An 18454-nucleotide genomic window follows, 5' to 3' on the forward strand; every position below is an offset into this window, starting at 1 on the left:
AAGTTCTGTGGTTGAAATTGTTTTTTCTTCCTCTCCTTTTCTCTCTTTATGAAATGTAATGGTGGTCTAAATTAAAATCTGAATAAAAAATTAAAGTTCTCAGTAATCTTGCTGAAAAGTTGTGCAAAACAATTATTTCAAATGTTTAGGTTATATGTGATAGTATAGGTAGTCCTCGACTTATGACCACAATTGAGCCCAACATTTCTGCTGTTGCGACATTTGTTAAGTGACCATTTTATGACATAGTTAAGTGAATCACTGTGGTTGTAAAATGAATCTGACTTCCCCATGGATTTTGCTTGTCAAAAGGTGATCACATGATCTTGGGACACAGCAACAGTCATAAGTATGAACCAGTTGTCAAGCATTTGAATTTTGATCACATGATCATGGGGATGCTGGAAAGGTCATAAGTGTGAGGTGGCTGGATGGAGTCACTGAAGCAGTAGGCGTGAGCTTAAATGGACTCCAGAAGATAGTAGAGGACAGGAAGGCCTGGAGGAACGTTGTCCATGGGGTTGCAATGGGTTGGACACAACTTTGCAACTAACAACAACAACTTTGAATGGTCACTAAATGAACAATGTAAGTCAAGGACTACCTGTACCATATGGATTTATCTAGGACACCCAATACTAGCCATGATTAAGCACCAACATTATATAATATCAGTCAGCATCTAGAATTTCTTGCTCAAATTTAGTAATTGTTTTCCAATAATTTTATTACGGATTATATTATACAAGCAAAATTGATACAACTACAAAATAAAGAGATACATTAAAGAAAATTTTAAAAAAGGGTACAAACAAAAAAGTAAAATACCCCTTCGTCCCCAGCAAGTGTGATCAATATTGAGGATATAGCACTATCTCTTAAAATAAAACCAAACATCTCTCCATTCCATATCTTCTCCCAGTTTCTATAATCCCACCTCTAAAATTTCATCCCTCTCTATTATACAACAAAAGTCCAGTAGAGGGTATCAGAAATAACAATGTAAGTTATATCTATTACATGCCAACCATTGGCATCCAGTCCTAATCAAGAAATTATTATCATCCAAAATAACAGCCCATTATTTAAAAGTTGGTCAAATAGATTAATTTTATATTCTTTTTCCTTTCTGTAGAAATCTTTAAAATCCTCAAAAAAGTTCCAGCATTTGCTTTCTCATGCTCTCTCTTTCTCTTTCTTCAAAGTTCTTTTCTTCATGTGTATCAAGCATTCTTTGTGCTTCTAGCATAGCAGCTCCAGCAAACCATTCTTGTAAATTCAGTTTTTTTTCCTTTTTATGACCCTGTAATCCTTTAATTTGGGGTAGAGTCAGGGTGACTAGGTGGACCTGAGCTGAATACGCTTCCTGACACCTATGTGGAATTCACAACAGATATTTTTTCTTTGTTTCCTAAGAAACAATCATCTGCTGCTACCTAGGATTCAACTCTCAACCTTCCAAGTGGGAAGCGAGCGTCTTCACCACTAGGCCTCCATGCTGTTCATCCCTCTTGTAAATTCAGTATAAGGAAATAGTCCAAATCACTCATCTGGTTTATTATTTCTATTTCTTTTTTAATTTTTGAGCTTTCTTGAATGATTAAGAGATGAACCAGTTGAACTTAGAGTTCATAAGGTGACATTAGTGGCTATAAGCAGGATAGAATCCTACAACTCTCAGCTAATAAGCCGGATGCAAAAACACAGTTCCTGCCATCTGCTCACAAAAAATGCAGTTGTACAGAGCACATGTGGGTAATCTGATGATCTCTCTTTAACTCCAGAGCATTTTCAGTCTTCAGATTCTTTTTTTCATCCATAATGTGTTTCTTTCTTTTAGAGTAATGTCAGTTTGCCATTAGGCTCACCAGACACCACAGATTTAATATTTGAAGATTTTTTTATTAATAGTGCTCTTCCTTTGGCAATTTTTGATGTCCATTTGTAAAAATCTGATCTACCCAATTTCTAAGCAAAATAAATTTTTCATCAAGGACCATGGCTTTTCTGAAAAAAAGAGAGACTTCAATAGCATCACTTTATTTTTATAAATCTCTTCTAGTTATACCTTTCACCTCTGCAATCCACCATAATAGAAAAAGCTTCTTTAGTCTTTAAAAAAAAACTAGAACAAAATGAGATAATGATTTCCCCCCCCCCCATGGGGCAATACCTTTAATCTATATAAATTATTCCTACCTGTATCAGGATTCTGATTAAAATAGGATCTGGCTGTTGTATTTCTACTAAAAGTCCCCTTAGGGCTAGCTTTTAAAATATGAAAACCTTGCCAGATTTAAAGGGAGCATTATTACCTTTAAATCTCTATGAGGGAGAATTATGACAGTGATTCTTGTTGCTGCTACTGCTCCTAAGTCTGCCAAGACCTAAATCTAAAGTATTATGGGGACCTAGTTGAAGATGTAAGAAATTATGCTCCTTTAGACAATTCTTTCCATCATCCCACGATCAGACAGAGATTTTATTTTATTTCTATATGAGATATAGAAATTCCCCTTCACTTTCTGCCATTAGAGTGGTATCATCTGCATATCTTAGGTTGTTGATATATTTTAAACATACAATACCATGAATGTTTTAAATAGTTTTCCATAGTAAGCTAGTATCACAGACTATTACACTGATGATGTCAGCAATTTCAAATTTAATTTCAAAATTGCAGCTTTGTATGGGATATAACTGTGATGATAGATGATAGATAGATAGATAGATAGATAGATAGATAGATAGATAGATAGATAGATAGATAGATAGATAGATAGATAGATAGATAGATAGATATAGACTTGCATTTCTTTACTAAAGCTATGACAGTTTTAAGCCAATCTATCTGTGTACTGGTCTTCATTTGTAACATAGTTTTATTTTAGCCATTAAAAAAGAAATTGGAACTCAGTTGTTAAGTTTGGAATTAACACAAGAATTTCTTGAGTCCTAAAAACAACTGCATTAACTATTAGCTTTGGTAAAAATAAAAATATATAGAACTAAGAAGTGACAAGTTTGAGAAATTTCTCTTGCCAGCCAGCTTACTTTAAAACATTTAAACACACATCCACTGCAATTACTTATGTTTAGATCACACATAAAAATGATTGGTTTTTATTTGCCCTCTCAGTTATGTTTTTTGGGGAGCTAAGAATGCATAACAAATCTGTAAATTATAGATAGTGGAAAACATAAACTATATTCCAGAATTCTGAGGTCCTTTTGCACACTGTAAAACTTTGTACAGGTTTATGAGCCAGGAACTGTAGCATGTAGTTTAGTCTCCCAGATAAACTATCAAAAATCTCCCAGACATGCTATTAATCTGGTACATATTTTTACTTTTCCTATTTTATCTGATGAGCTGCTGAAGATTATATACCTGGTATGCTTTCAGTGCCCAGCATTTTTGCTCCCAGATATATGCAGTATGATTTCACTAGTGCAGAAAAACTCTTCTAATACTTTTCCCTTAAAAAAAAAGAAAGAATAAAAAGATCCAAAGTTATCATTGCTATTTTGTGCTCTAAAAAAAATCTAATTCAAGTACTGTTTTACATATACATGTATCCATATTCATAACCTCCATGATATCCATTACATCAGTTGTAAGATATAAGTCAAACTGATTTTCTCTTTCACTTCATCATAGATTTTATTGCATCATAGATTGGTATGACTGAGCTTGTATGAAACCCTAAGAAATTTCCTCTGTACCTAGTATATTTTTCTCCATAATCCTAACCCAGAGAGCCCACCAATGAGCTAACTGAGAAACCAAAGAGATCCTCTTCACTGGAGAAGAGAATTAAATGGAAAAATCAGAAGCTTGATTCCTAGCTAGCACAATCCCCCTCTTCCAACATGACCCTAAAACTTGTGAAAAAGATTTTGTGGTAATTCCAGATTACAAAGGAAATATGAATCAACAGCATGATACAGCTAGAAAGAGACAAATGCAATTTTAGATACATCAGCAGGATTATAGTTTCTAAATCAGTGGAACATTTTCAGAGTAGTTCTAATTCATTCGGCATTGGTCAGACAGATACTGTGTTCTGTTCTAAAGAAACACAATAGGAACAACAGGGATGTGAACAAAGGTAATTGGGAATGAGAAATGATGTCCTATGAAGAAAGAGAGAAGAGCTGAGAACTTTTTTCTTTCCCTGAGAAGAGAAAACCAAGGGGAGATATGAGAGCAGTCTTCAAATCCTTGAAGGACGTCAAACAAAAGAAGGTCAAGACCTATGTTCCATTTTCCAGTGCAAGCTAGACAGGCATCTGTCAGGCCTGCTTTAATTTGTACTCCTATACTGACAGGAGGTTGAACTCAATGACCTAAACAGTTTCTTCCAGTTTACTACTCCAAAGACCTACAATTCAAATTTTTAGCAATGACGTTATAAATATTTCTATCCATCTCGTAGAATATGGTACTATACTTTAAAAAAAAAAAATATATAAGAACAGTATATATTCATAGTAAATACAGTAGCAAAAATGAAAACAACTGGATTACCCATAATTATCAAATCAGTGTTTCCAGTAAACATTTTATCATGTAACTTGGGTAGAATAATGTTTTCTCCTTCTTGATTTGGATCTATCCTCTTATCACCTCTTATCAGTACTGGTTACACTGGCTAGGACTTATGGAACTGGGAGTTCAGGTACTGAAGGGCCACAGATAATCTCTCCATAATCTTTTTCAAGTGATGATCTCTATCTTTGCAAAACTTTCACTGTGTTGTTGAATCTTAAAACAGTTGTTACTAAATCTATTGCTGTCTTATTTATTTTGCATTCTATTTCATGAAATTGTTCTGAAATGCTGCCATCATTTCTGTAAAAAAAAAAAATGCCCTTCACCAAAGCTTCTGAAAGTACCTGCTACAAAACAAAGGCCTATCTTCTCCTTTGATGTGGCAGTCAAAGGGATGGCAATTTTTCCATCTCTTTTTTCTTCTGGTATGACAGAAAAAATATAGCTAGCGTGTGGCAGCAGAGCTCGAAAAAGCTTGCTCATGCCCTTTCTCTGTATTTATCTCCTCACATTTGTTGAAGCCATTAATAAAGACAGCACTGACGGATTTCCTGCTGAGTAGGCAGCTGTAGGTAGATATTTGACGTTTCAAATGGAGCAAAAGATTTAACACAGAGCTGGCAGATTTGTATATTTTAGGCATTGCTATGAATACATAGAAAATTAAAGACTGCAGAAATAACTTTTAAACTTAAATGAAGATAACCTCCCTCCTCCACAATCACCCACATTAAGTCAATATGCCTCCACACAATTGTTACTGGAATACAAAAGCAGGAAATGGTTATTATACTCATGCCGTTTCATGTGTTGTAGCCATGGTAGGAATGTAATTCTGGACAAGTTACATCTCTTAACTGCCTATCATGGGTATTGTATAAGTATACACTTACTGCTTTATAGATTTGGACTTTGCAGCTTGTAAAACTAATTTTAAAAAGTAGCACTACCTTCAAAACAATGGCCTTTCAGATCACGTTTCTTTGTAGGAATCTTGTACAATAATGCTACAATAGTTCAAACAGGATGCAATGTCCCCTGCGTTTTGTACGAATTTAGGGTTCTCACATGATGACTCAAAGTTGGAAGGGCATAACACTGTGCCTGAAAATCTCACCGCTTGATATTCTTATGTTTATCACTTTAGAATATCCTTACAATCTTCAGGATTCAAAGCTCCTTTTCAGATAAGTTCAGCAGGTTACAACAGTGTACATTTCTTTTTAGGGAACTCACAGTTTTGGTAGAGGAAGTTCTTTTCTTAATTTCAGCAGCCTCTGAGTGTTAGAAATGGTAACAATGAAATATTTTTCCTCACTTGTAACTAAGTAGTAGGCTATTTGCAGCTTTTATCAAACCCAACAAATCTGTGTTTAATAGGCATATGTAAAACCAACGTTTTTTTTATTAATCTAGAAGTGTTCACTGAACTTTAGAAATGAAAAAAAAAATCAGCTCTATTAATTTGCAACAGAAACTGCCATGTGTTGTGCCGATTAATTGATAGTTTATGTTGATCCAGCTCCAGATCTTTAGCTGGGAGAGGGCTTTTTTTTAGTTTTTAATCACATTCTTTATGATACGGAAATATAATTGAAGTGAATATCTAAAATGAAGGATTAGCAACAAAAATAGAATCAAGAACTGGAATTACCCACTTTATAATTTATTATAGGAAAAGAGTTTACATATAAGTAGAATTCACATAGATAATATAAATTACATTAGATATGTATTGAACAAGATGCCTGTTTGTTTGGTTCTTAAAGTCCCATAAGATCTTAACCCACACATTTTTCAAAACCCTCTCAATGTGTTGGTTCCAGCTGTTTTTACTACATTCAAATCCAAACCTCTGGCAAAGTTTACAATGAATAATTCTGGCAAGTTGGTCATGACAATGTTTGTAGTCAGTTTCTGAAATTTTGCTTCAGCCCCTGTTCAAATGGTTAATTGTTTCATCTTTTTTATTACAAATGCAACATGCTATATATTGAATTTCTGCTTTCATGCAATTATTGGCAAAGCTTGTTTTTGAGCCACTAAAATAAAAACTTTAGTTTCTTTCTTTAATACTCCTGATCTTAACCAACTTCATATGGGATTTTTTTTTATCAGCCTTTCCTTCTATATCTTTCAAGTATTGAGTATGCATTGGCTTGTTCTTCAAATTAACAAATTGGTTTTCAATTGTTTTCTATATTCGGCTTTCAGCTTTGTTATTTTCAAGAGCTTTCCTTGATGGACTTCTTTTAGCAAGGGTTTTGGCTTTTCTTAATATAGTTATTCAGATCATGTTTTCCTTCCTCCACAGTTTATTTTACCTGTAGAAGTCTTGTATCTCATTCAACACTTTGCAAATACAGCTGATCAATATCACCTTTTGGATGCAAAGTATGGTGCATTATCAGTAGATTTCTTGTCTTCCAATCCTAGTTATCAAGTTCTGTCTGGGACCAGCCAGCCATTTCTACTATATATTGAATAACAGAGACTGCCCAGGTATTAATCACCTTGATGAAGTGTCCAACATTTGTCTTTGACTTTAAAATTTTCAGAGCTTATTTGATATATTTGGTATTTTCTTTGACTTGATTCTGTAATAAATTGGAAGCTTCCAAAATTCTAAAATATTTGAAGCCTTCTCTTGGTGCTACGACTTTTATCAAATATTCATTGCTCAGCTGTATTTCATCATCTTCAACAATTTATTTCTGTCTTCATGGCTTTGGTTGCATGTTTGCCAATGACAAACCATATTCCAATATCTTTATGTCACAGGATATATTATTATCTCTTCAGAAAACATGAAGTCACAGTCATCAGTTCTTTAGCTGATGTTGGCTTTTATATAAATCAAGTTCTTCCCAAGAACCTAAGATGTCATAATGTATCGGCACAATATATGTGTAGATCCAAGCAATGCAGTCTTTTACATATGACACAGGGAAATTTTATCAACACATGTGCTTTCCAAGTGCCATCCATTTTTTTTAATATGGAACCCAGTGTGCCAATAAACATTGGGATCACCATGACTGATTTATGCCATCATCTTTCAGTTTTGATTTTCAGATCTTGATACTTTGTGATCTTCTCCAATTCTTAGTTGTCTATTATCCCCTGATATTGAGATATAAATTATACCCCCCAGACACACACATACATCCTTGTGTTCACAAGCCATTCCAATTCAAATAATTGATACAACAATATATAAACTGACAATAGGATTCTCTTTACATTTTTTTTAGGAATGGCTACAGGTTGTCCTTGACTTACAACCATTTGTAGCAAAGTTCTCTCAGAGATTCCAGTATATAATGCAGGCCATTCAAGATTTTCCCCCCCAAATCCCAATGAAATCCATCAACCAAAATGGCAGGACAGATGCATGGATTTATCTAGAAACAGATATGTAGAAAAAAGGGCAGTGTTTCAGGCAGATTGCCTAGAGATTTGTAAGTTATAGACTACACTAGGAATTTTGTTATGAAATACTGTAGTTCAGTAGCCAATAAATAGCATTTGCATGTTGTTTATTGGTGGCCATGGCCATACAGATTTTAAAATGTTGCACATCTGATTAAAGTACTCCCAACAATTAATGAATGGAACAGTTATCCTATTTCACTTCACATGGTAATGGCAGCTTCAAATCAGCCTTACCAATCTTGATCATGAAGGTTGGCTGCAGTATCCCATGCATCCCATTATATTCTGTTATCAGTCTCCTAAAACTCTCTAGAAGTAAGACCACATTGTGTTACATCTCTAAATGAACTGCAGTAAACCAAATGTCACTATGGTCTGATCTAACATCTCCAAGAACAGGAAGCCAAGGAATTTCTAATCACCATTGAAGCCTTTGGTGAATACCTTGATCAATTTCATGTCGTCACCCAACCTCACTCCCACTACCCATTTGCATCTAAATCGGAAGCATCTTAGGTATTTGTTTACCCCTTCATCAAGCCCTGATTACATAATTCCTTCTTTGAAGGATTTACACATCCTTCTATTTAATCTGGTCTCATTTCTGAATTCATAACAAGAATGAAGTGCTTCTATAGTGCTTACTTGTTGTCATTATAGTGATGTCAGTCTAATAAAATGTAAAAAATCCCTGGCGGGTGCTACAAATAAAAAATACTATCTAACAATATAATTACATTTTGTACATTTTCAGACTTCTGATACAGAATGATATATAAACTCTTGAGCAGGCAATCAAGGAACTAATTATGCAGTTCTGTCATCCTATTTACAAACATGTGATTTAATGATTGTACAGGTGTAAATACATTGACCTTATAATAACTCATTTCTGGTTCTTATATGCAAATACAAGATTTGGTCCAGTTCCAGGTTGGTAGTACCATTATCATACCATTATAAATCCCATTGAAGATATATGTTCTCTGAATTAAATGCTTGCTGGGTGACCTTTGTTGGTTCATTTGATTGCTTGCTAGCAGAACTGTACACAAGAGAGCTGTTGCACAAAATATTTCAGATCTGAAGCATGTTGAATTTGAAATAACTTTATACAACCATTATGGAAATCTTTCAAATTTGTAGGTATTTTTCTGGACAAGTAATTTATCTGGATGGAGAAATTTGACATTGGTTTTTAAAAAGGATATGTATATAAGAAAATGGTGCACAACAATTTTGGGTCAAAGGGATACACTTGTCCTTTAAATAATATACTAGGATTTTCATTTCCCAAAAAAAGAACTGCTAAAATAATTATGAAAAGAGATAGGACAAAACCTAAACATTATAATTTAAGTTAATATAATGATCCCAAATTTATTTAATAACATTCCTCTTCTGTCACATTAAAAATACATTCTGGCAGTAATTTTTGGAGTAGTTTGGGAGATTTCCTCTAATGTTTACAGAGAACATATATGGCCTTATGTCAGCTTAACATACTTTTCTAAGAGATGGGCTTTAACACTCTGAATGTGTACATCAGCAGAACAATTGCTGAGAATTGGGAAATTTAGATTATAAAAACTGTCAGAGTTTATGGAACTAGCAAAGTTGACCAATTTTGTCAAGACAAAATGATAAAGATGGAAGCTTTATATGAACTTTTTGCTGAAACAAGAAAGGTCTAAATTGTTAATGTATGAATTTTAAGAATTAAAAAGGGTCATTGAGGATGGGGAAAGAATAAGATGGGAAATATTCAAAAGAAAAAGGGCAGAAGTCATAATTCTATGTTTTCTTTCCCACCTTTTTATTCTCTGTGTTTTTTCTTAATATTCACACACACACAAACACACACACTTATTGTATTGAAAAATCTAGTAAAAATAATATTTTAAAGAAAGGAAATGTGTCCACTTACTTGGAGGCACCCAGAAATAAAGGAGACAATTAGCAAGATGATGTCTATATTTGGTAAATGTCACAGCTAGAATCTTGAATAACTCCATTACTATAGAAGAACATAGGTGGGAATGAAGTGCTGAGGCATAAGATACTGCCCACTTCTTTCATTGTAAGCCACTTCTTTTTGAAGGAACAGTCAGTAGTACAAAAGTTATCCAGCAAAACTCAAGGGCAGTGGTGAGTTGCTGACATTTAGTTGCAGATGTATGGCCACATCCCTTCCTTGTATTATTTTGTTCCTTGCTGCAGTAATTTTTACCTCATCATTTTTCCTTGAGGTGTCAATGCCTCGTACAACTGTGGGACAACATGAAAACACAATATATCAGTGAAGGCAGAAGCTTTGCACAGAATATTGGCTTCAGAATGTAACTCAGCCTGGCCTTTAATTTTCTTGACATGATATTTTAGGGAAAGAAATGAGAAAAAGAAAAGAAAACAGCGAAGCAGAAGGAACAAACAGAATAAATTAGAGTTGAAACTGATATTTGAAGAGACCTTTGAACCTGAAAAATGTATAGAGAAAAACCTCTATCTCTTTTATTTCTCTCCTGAAAACTGTCCAAGGTTTAAGGATTTCTGGAAGCTTTATAAGACTTTTATAATTGCTCAGACTTTTAAAGGCAGACTTGAACTTGGATATTTATAGAAAGATTTCACTTTTGTTCAGTCATGCAGATTCTACTTTTAAAATCTGGATTTAATGGTTTAGTTTTAGACAGCTTTAACAGCTTTAGACAGCAATGTGTACTCTTTGAGAAGAAGGTTAATTTTGTTGTAGAGAGTAGTGCATATTTCCTGAAAAGGAATACAGCAAGAATCTGTACCTATCAGTGAACACTATTTGGATCCAAAGTGGAAAGGTTTATAGCATTTATATATGCAAAATGCTTTTTTAAAATGAGACAAAGGAAAAGATGGAAGAGGAATGTGAGGAAGAGGAAGAGAAGTTCCTAGGACAGATTATATAAATAATTCCATCAACAGACACATTGATTGACAACCAGCCTATGAACTCCTCAGAATCCAAATCAACCATACAGCCAATCAGAGACAGCACCGACCCTCAACCAACCCACGCAAGTCTGCCCCCACCAGCAGTTCACCTCACCTGACCTGATGTAACCTCCCCATCACAAGACCCTCACTTGACATACCCACACTTGAACCCTTTATAAACAAAAGAACACTAACACTGACATCCCCTAAATTCCACTGAAAATGTTACCTAGTCTAGTAATGAAACATTTGAAACCAATCCACAAACTCGGAGAATGAATCTTCACCCACAGACTATATCAATAAGGACCTGACACCCATTTCTGGAGTCATATTGGATTGGAGTGCCACACGAGCCACAGTGAGTAAGTAATTTAATTAATTAATGCAGTGATACCTTGGTACTCAACTGCTTTGAAACTCATCAAATTTGGTACTCCATGCATTTTGGTGGGAAAATTTTGTCCCATTACTCATCACTGTTTGGTACTCAGTGAACAAGCTAGAACCTGTCAGTGGCATCTGCCTTATGACTCACTACATTATTCTTTATGCGAAAAATGTGTGTGGTACTCATTCTTTTTAATACTCAGTGTGCCTCCTGAAACCAATTAACGATGAGTACCAAAGTACCAAAGTATTTGAAATTATCCTAAGAAATCCCTATGCATCTACCCAAAAGTAATTTCCAATTAATTCAGTGTTTATTTTAGAATATATGTAACTAACTTAACCATTTGTTTCTGTAGGTATATTCTTTAACTAAGATTTAATAACATATAAATATAGTTATATTTTCAATTATGGAAATTGAATGCATATTTGTAAATAGGCTTCCTTGGGGTAAATGAAGATGTTTCCAAGATCTGACACTTTCCAAGAATAGATCAGAAAGATAAGTGATTTATCTAAATAATTTGTTGTTACTAAGTGCATTGAATTTTTCAAATTGAAATAGAAGAAATGAACATTTCTTTCTAAGTTTGCCTTATATCTTAAGTTTGTCTTTTGCATGAGAGCAATAGTATTATTATTATTTATTTTTCCCATTTATACCCTGCCCTTCTCCCGAGGGACTCAGGGCGGCTTACAGGTAAATAAAAACAGTGCAATACAATAAATATCTCTAAAAGCCAAATTAAAATATATATTAAATAACCTGTATTAAGTTTACTATTATAAAATCCCTTTAAAATCCCTATAAAATCCCTATAAAATCTTTACACAGGAGAAACATGGAAATAGCAAAGCCCAATTTAGAGTCTAGTGAAATATTTCCAAGCAATATTATACATAGGAACAAACAGCTACATTAAAAAGGGTTTAATGGGAAGGAAGGAAGGAAGGAAGGAAGGAAGGAAGGAAAGAAGGAAGGAAGGAAGGAAGGAAGGAAGGAAGGAAGGAAGGAAGGAAGGAAGGAAGGAAGGAAGGAAGGAAGGAAGGAAGGAAGGAAGGAAGGAAGGAAAATAAAAGATTTGGGTATTGGGATTTACAACAAAGTTTTCCAGTTTAGTTTTGTAGGGCTAGATCAATTTAAACCATATTATTCCAGTTATTTTAACTATTAGGATCATTAGAGGTAACCCATTTAAAACCTTTTTTTAGTCTAACAGATGGCTATATTCAAAGTTTAAACTGAAAGAGAAAAAAAACCCTTCACTATCTTTTTAGAAGTTAAAATACTTTTGCTGTCCTAGATATCTAGTGATCCCCAAGAGGAAGAATATATGATAAATGGCCAAATACCCACTGATGTACAAAAAAAGTGGTTCTGATGCATGACCTGATTTTAAAACAGAGGTTTTAGAACTATTGTCTTCTCATCTCTAAAAACTGAATTAAAATATAAAATTATGCTCGAATATTCATCACTAATAAAAGTAAGTTTTTATGGACCTTCTCAAATCTTTGAAGAATTTCAGAAGAAATTCTTAACTCTACAATTAAAATATTTTAATTAGAAAATAAATGGTATATTTTGGTTTGCATATGTACAAACAGGTTTTTCCTTCTAGGTGATGAATAATCATGCTTTTACTCAAACATGGTCCATTAATGGTTTATGTAAACCTGAAGGTATAGCTAATTGCAACATATGGAAAAAGCTGCCAATGCTTATGGAGTATCTGGAATGAATCTAACCAGGTATGATATGACAAATGAAGAAGCTGGAGTCTATTAAGGAAGTTGCCAACAAATTGCAGCCAAGCAAAAGTAGCATTAATTTTGGGATGATGGATTCAAGATACATGGACCACTCATATGGCTTTTCTGCATTTCTACTTGATGGCCACTAAATTATTAACAAATGACATTCAAATACATATAATTACAGCATTCTTCTGTGTGACTACCAGGATAATCATTTCTATGGTATGTTTTCAAGAAGCTGACACGGTTTTGGTCCTTCCAGACCTACATTAAATTCTCAATAATATAGATATCATTTTTTCTCCTTATCTTAAGCTTTTTAGTTAAAACAACTTTATTGAAAAGGAAGCAGTGCAAAACTCTGGTTCAGATTCCAGCTGTGGAATAAAAGGCTATAGCGAGTGCTCATCTACCCCGATGCCTGAGTTAAACACAATTAGAATACTTCAGCTTGCTGGTCTCTGAAGACCTACACAGTTATTGAATAATGGTGTGAATTGAAGCTCTGAAAGCACTACCCATTATGCTTTCTCTAGTGGGAGACATTACAGCATGGGTCAGAGGTATTTTCCATCAAGAAAACAGCATATGGGAAAAGGGCTAATTCCCACCCCAACAGGTCTTGATTTGAGTATTTTCACAATCTATTTGACTCTCATTTGAAGAAATTTAAAGAGGCAGAAAATCAGATTATGGATCTTCTATTGCAAACTTAGCGACTTCACAATTTGTGGACTAAACTTCTAGAATTCCCCAGCCAGACATATTGGTTGGGGAATTCCAGATGTGGAAGTCCATGTTTTAAACTTGTCAGATTTGCAGTCTATAGTCTGTTGAAGTGATACCCTTGGTTTAAAAGTTATCATGAAAAAAGGTATTGAGAGTTCTTCCCTTTTTTATAGTTGTACTGTATAGTTGTACTTTGTACTGTATCGTTGTACAGTGAAAAGCTGGTTTTCCCAAATATAGTTTAATTATCTGCAGTGGGGAAGTTTGTAGGGTTTGTATGAAAAGGCTTTCATGCAAGCTGAAATGCTAACAGGGCAGGCTAAGCTTAGGATCACATCTCTATATCACAGAGTCTCAGGTTTACTTGATCGAGGGCACAAGATTACCATTCCACTCACATCGCAAGTTTTACATCTAAAGGTATTAACTGAATGGGGTTTTTTTCTTAATTGCCATCCTACAATCCAGAATGGTACAATGTATAGCTAAACTATGGAAGGGAAGAACTGACAATGATTTTGATGACTGAATTTGTTTGGGGCGTTCATAAGCATATGAGTAGAATAAGATTAGACATATTCCATTATGATGCCAAAGAGTGGACAGGATGAGCAGGAGGTACTGCAAAACTTGAGGATATTTTTTCCATCTCAATTCTTTCATGAGCTTCTGAGTTCTGGAGTAGCTAAAATACACAGAATCTTTAATAAGACTGCAGCTTTGGTTTATAAACAAAACTACCCAATGTAATTTTTGTGCTGTCACCCAAAAAATAAGTGATTATTTATGTCACCCACACTGTAGATTTTTGACAACTAATCTATTTTTTCCATGTACTGTGGTTATAGTTTAAAATTGCAGTTTGCTATTATCATTTTTAAAAGTATATTTTATTATGCTGAGCATTTACAAAACAAGCAGCTTTAAATCATTTCTTGATCATGGTGATATTACCCTAAAAAGGAATTTGATGGTTTTTCAGGCAAAATATTGGTTAGCTGCTCATCTAGCCAAAAGCTTAAGTTAGTAATTTATAATGGGGTTGGTTCTATAGTACTTCTAAAAATTATTCATAAGGGATTATATTCATATATTTAACACTGGAATTAAGTTTATAAACATAATACTGTTGATAGAAGTAAATAATAATATAATCCAGTTCTCTGTGTGGATGCCACTTCCGGAAGTTCATTCTGGGCCTAGGCAACAAAAAAATTAGCTACCGGTTCTGCTGAAGTGGTGTGAACCAGCTTAATCCCACCACTGAATCCAACATATAGACACAGAGTGTTATATTAATAATGTTATTTCTATTAAAGCACATCATAGTAAGAAGTCAATTTAAGAATAAAGGAAAAATACAAGTACCATCCATTATTTTAGAGCATCAGTCCCTCTAGTTCACTACTGTATAGACACTGATTTGAAATTACTGTCCAAGTTTTCATTTCATCTTCTCCAGCCTTGATGAAATGCCATTACTGAACTTGGTATTTTCACATGGGAGCATATTCTGTAGTAGGATTGAGCAACTGTTTAATGCAGAGATTCAGTTTAAAGCCTAACTGGACTTGTGTCCAGTTAATAATTCCAAGAGTGTATAACATCACAGTATGGCCCAGGTATTGATGGCTTTTATCATGTTTCCATTGTTCAATTTTGTCTTTAGCAATTTGTTCACTCTTTGGATGTATTCTTTATTAATGACATTTTAACTTGTCCATGCTTGATGTTATTCAACTATCAAATGTTAAAATACCTGTAGGCTTCATCCTGATGGATTATTGTTGTTGCATCAATGGAAAAAGAATATTTGTAATTCAGGGTTGAACACTGGGGTCCTGGGTGCTTTCTGAGCTTGGTTGTTTTCTTAAAGACATTTCTTCACTCAGCTAGGTAACATCATCAGTTCACTGTTACTTAGTTTGGTAATGAAATGTCTGGGAGAAAACAGCCAAGCTTGGAGAGCACTAAGGATCCCACTATTGTTGTTTAGCATTCTGGGAGGAAAGCATTGATTCAATTATCAATCCTTTACCATCCCTATCTCTCAGTGATTGCAACTGCTTATTTTAAGAGTTAATTTCAAATCTTTTTAAAATATTTATGAGAGCTTAAGGAGTTTAATAGAAATAGGACATCTCTGAAAGTTAAACTACTCCCATTCCCATAGACTCCCCATAAAATTATGAAGTCTTGCAAAACAGCAATTTGAGAAAAATAATAAAAAAAGCAATGAAGTTTGGAATGAATTAAAAAAAATGGCTGTACATATTTTTCCATGACATCAAAAGATGGCTTCCTGTGGTCTTCTAAAAGATTGGGAACTTGAGCTGAATTGCAGCCTGCAACTTCTCAAACACTGTCCATTCTAATAATTCACTTTATTATTTATTAATTATTGTATTAATCCACTGCTTTTGTCAATTAGCAGATATTTTTGTTCTCTAATCCAGCAACTGTAAAAAAGTCAGATATACAAGTTGTAATGAGCTATGCGTTTTATGACTCCTAAAATAGTAGTGTTCTACAGAGACTGCAGTATAGTTTATCAGTTTAGAAATACAACTTCCTATTATGTTCTGATCATGTTCAAGTTGAAAGTCAGATGCGTTATGTTTGACTTTTCAAATTTGTTTATAATACGAGAAAAAATAATTCAGTTACCAGATCTTCAACTGAAAGTAATCTTCAGAGTTCTTTTAATTCATTCTATTCATTGCTATGTGCAGTATAATACACTGATCCACTAATAAACTAAATATTTGATTCTTGATAACATAATCACATATTTTAAATGGATTTTTATGAACAGTTAATTATACAGAAATCTATTAAAGATTCGATTATTCATCCTCCAGTGTACGTTTCAACCCTGTCTTTCGCTTTTAGAAAGTTTACTATATTAGATAAAATATACAAATAAATTTAGCAAATTTGCAGTAAAAATTGCAACAGTGTTATTAATGCAGGGATGAAAGAAGCATAGCAATAAGCTCCTCAGAAAAGCAAAATATTGTTACAGCTCACATCAGAAGATCTGTGATACGATATGTGCCTTGAGGATTCAATACTGCATGCAGAGAAGAGATTGAAATCAAGCTAATGAGAATTCCAACTAATGGAAATGACTCTATTTTCTTAGACAGCACAATAAAGTCAAAATAACACTGGGACCATAAAGGTAGATCATGTGTTTCTGTCTTCAGTTAACTGGGTTTCATCATTAGCAACTGTCACACTCATAAATATTTCTTATATATCAGGATTCAAGATTGGCCTTCAGGATGAAGAAGAGGGAATCATGATGTCTGTTTTCAAAGATGCCTATGGGATAATGTATATGTTATATTTCTGCTGTGGAAGGCCAGGTAAAATATTTTTCCATATTTCATAACATCACAGACAGCAGTTCATAGATAACAACAAGTAATAATATCGCCAATAGCAGCTTTTGATAGCATGTAGCTGCTTAACCCAGCTGCTATTAAGATGGCTAAAATTTCCTCAAATTCAACTACTAAAGAGTGAACAGATTTATGAGATGTGAGATTCTATATACTTCATGTAATCATAGAGGTATATTAAGTTTTCCTTCTCCGTTTGACCTTCAAAATAGGAATTAGGTACTCTGTGAAAGACACTGAATGGGTTTTTTATCTGAATGGAGATTTTAATGATTTCCATGTTGTTTCCCTTTGTGAACTTTGAAATCAAACATCTTCTTGCAAGACAAAAGTTTCTATTATTAAGCAGCTATGATTTTATAAATTATGTTTTAAATAATTTGCTAAATTTATGCTGCCCTGCACAATACCACCCTGTATATAGAATCTCACATTTCATAAATCTGTTCACTCTTCAGTAGTTGAGCTTGAGAATTTTTTAGCACAGCTTGAGTTCATCCCTTGCCAATTGCATTGTACAGTATAAGTTAGTTTACAAGGGTCAGTTATAATATGACAAAAGAGAATTGTTCTTGATCTTAGCTATTATGGATGAACTCAGTGTCTAAAAGTATTGTTGATGCCAAAAATACAGAATATGTATTCTGACATGTTGCTTTAGATACTCTAGATATTGTGTTCTAAATGTTGTATCCTTAAAATCCATAGTATTTTTGACAACATTTATTATTTGATACTAATATTAAAGTAGGACTGTATGTACACCCATTCTCACAATCATCTCATTTACACAGGTACTATCAGTCCTGTCCCAACTTGGGCATTTAGGAAAGAAAAACCCTCAACTCCATTTGTAGTGAAAGGTGTACTTTTACTAAAGCCAGGTGGTTACAGCATAAGAAAAGTCAGATCGAATATTCCTGCACAAAGCTGATAGTTTTCCCTTCTCCCAGCCCCCCCCACCAGTTATCTCACTAGTGTCCATGGCATCGGACCTGGTTACCTCCAAGACCGCCTTCTGCCACAGATCACCTCTCACCGGCCGATACGCTCCCACAGAGAGGGTCTCCTCAGGGTGCCGTCAACCAGACAGTGTCGGTTGGCGACCCCCAGGGGGAGAGCCTTCTCTGTTGGAGCCCCCACCCTCTGGAACGAACTACCCCCAGAGATCCGGGTGATTCCGGATCTCCCCTCCTTCCGCCGCGCC

This window comes from Protobothrops mucrosquamatus, unplaced genomic scaffold, assembly GCF_001527695.2.
Source record: "Protobothrops mucrosquamatus isolate PMUCROS unplaced genomic scaffold, P.Mucros_1.0 scaffold747, whole genome shotgun sequence".
NCBI classification, from domain to species: domain Eukaryota; kingdom Metazoa; phylum Chordata; class Lepidosauria; order Squamata; family Viperidae; genus Protobothrops; species Protobothrops mucrosquamatus.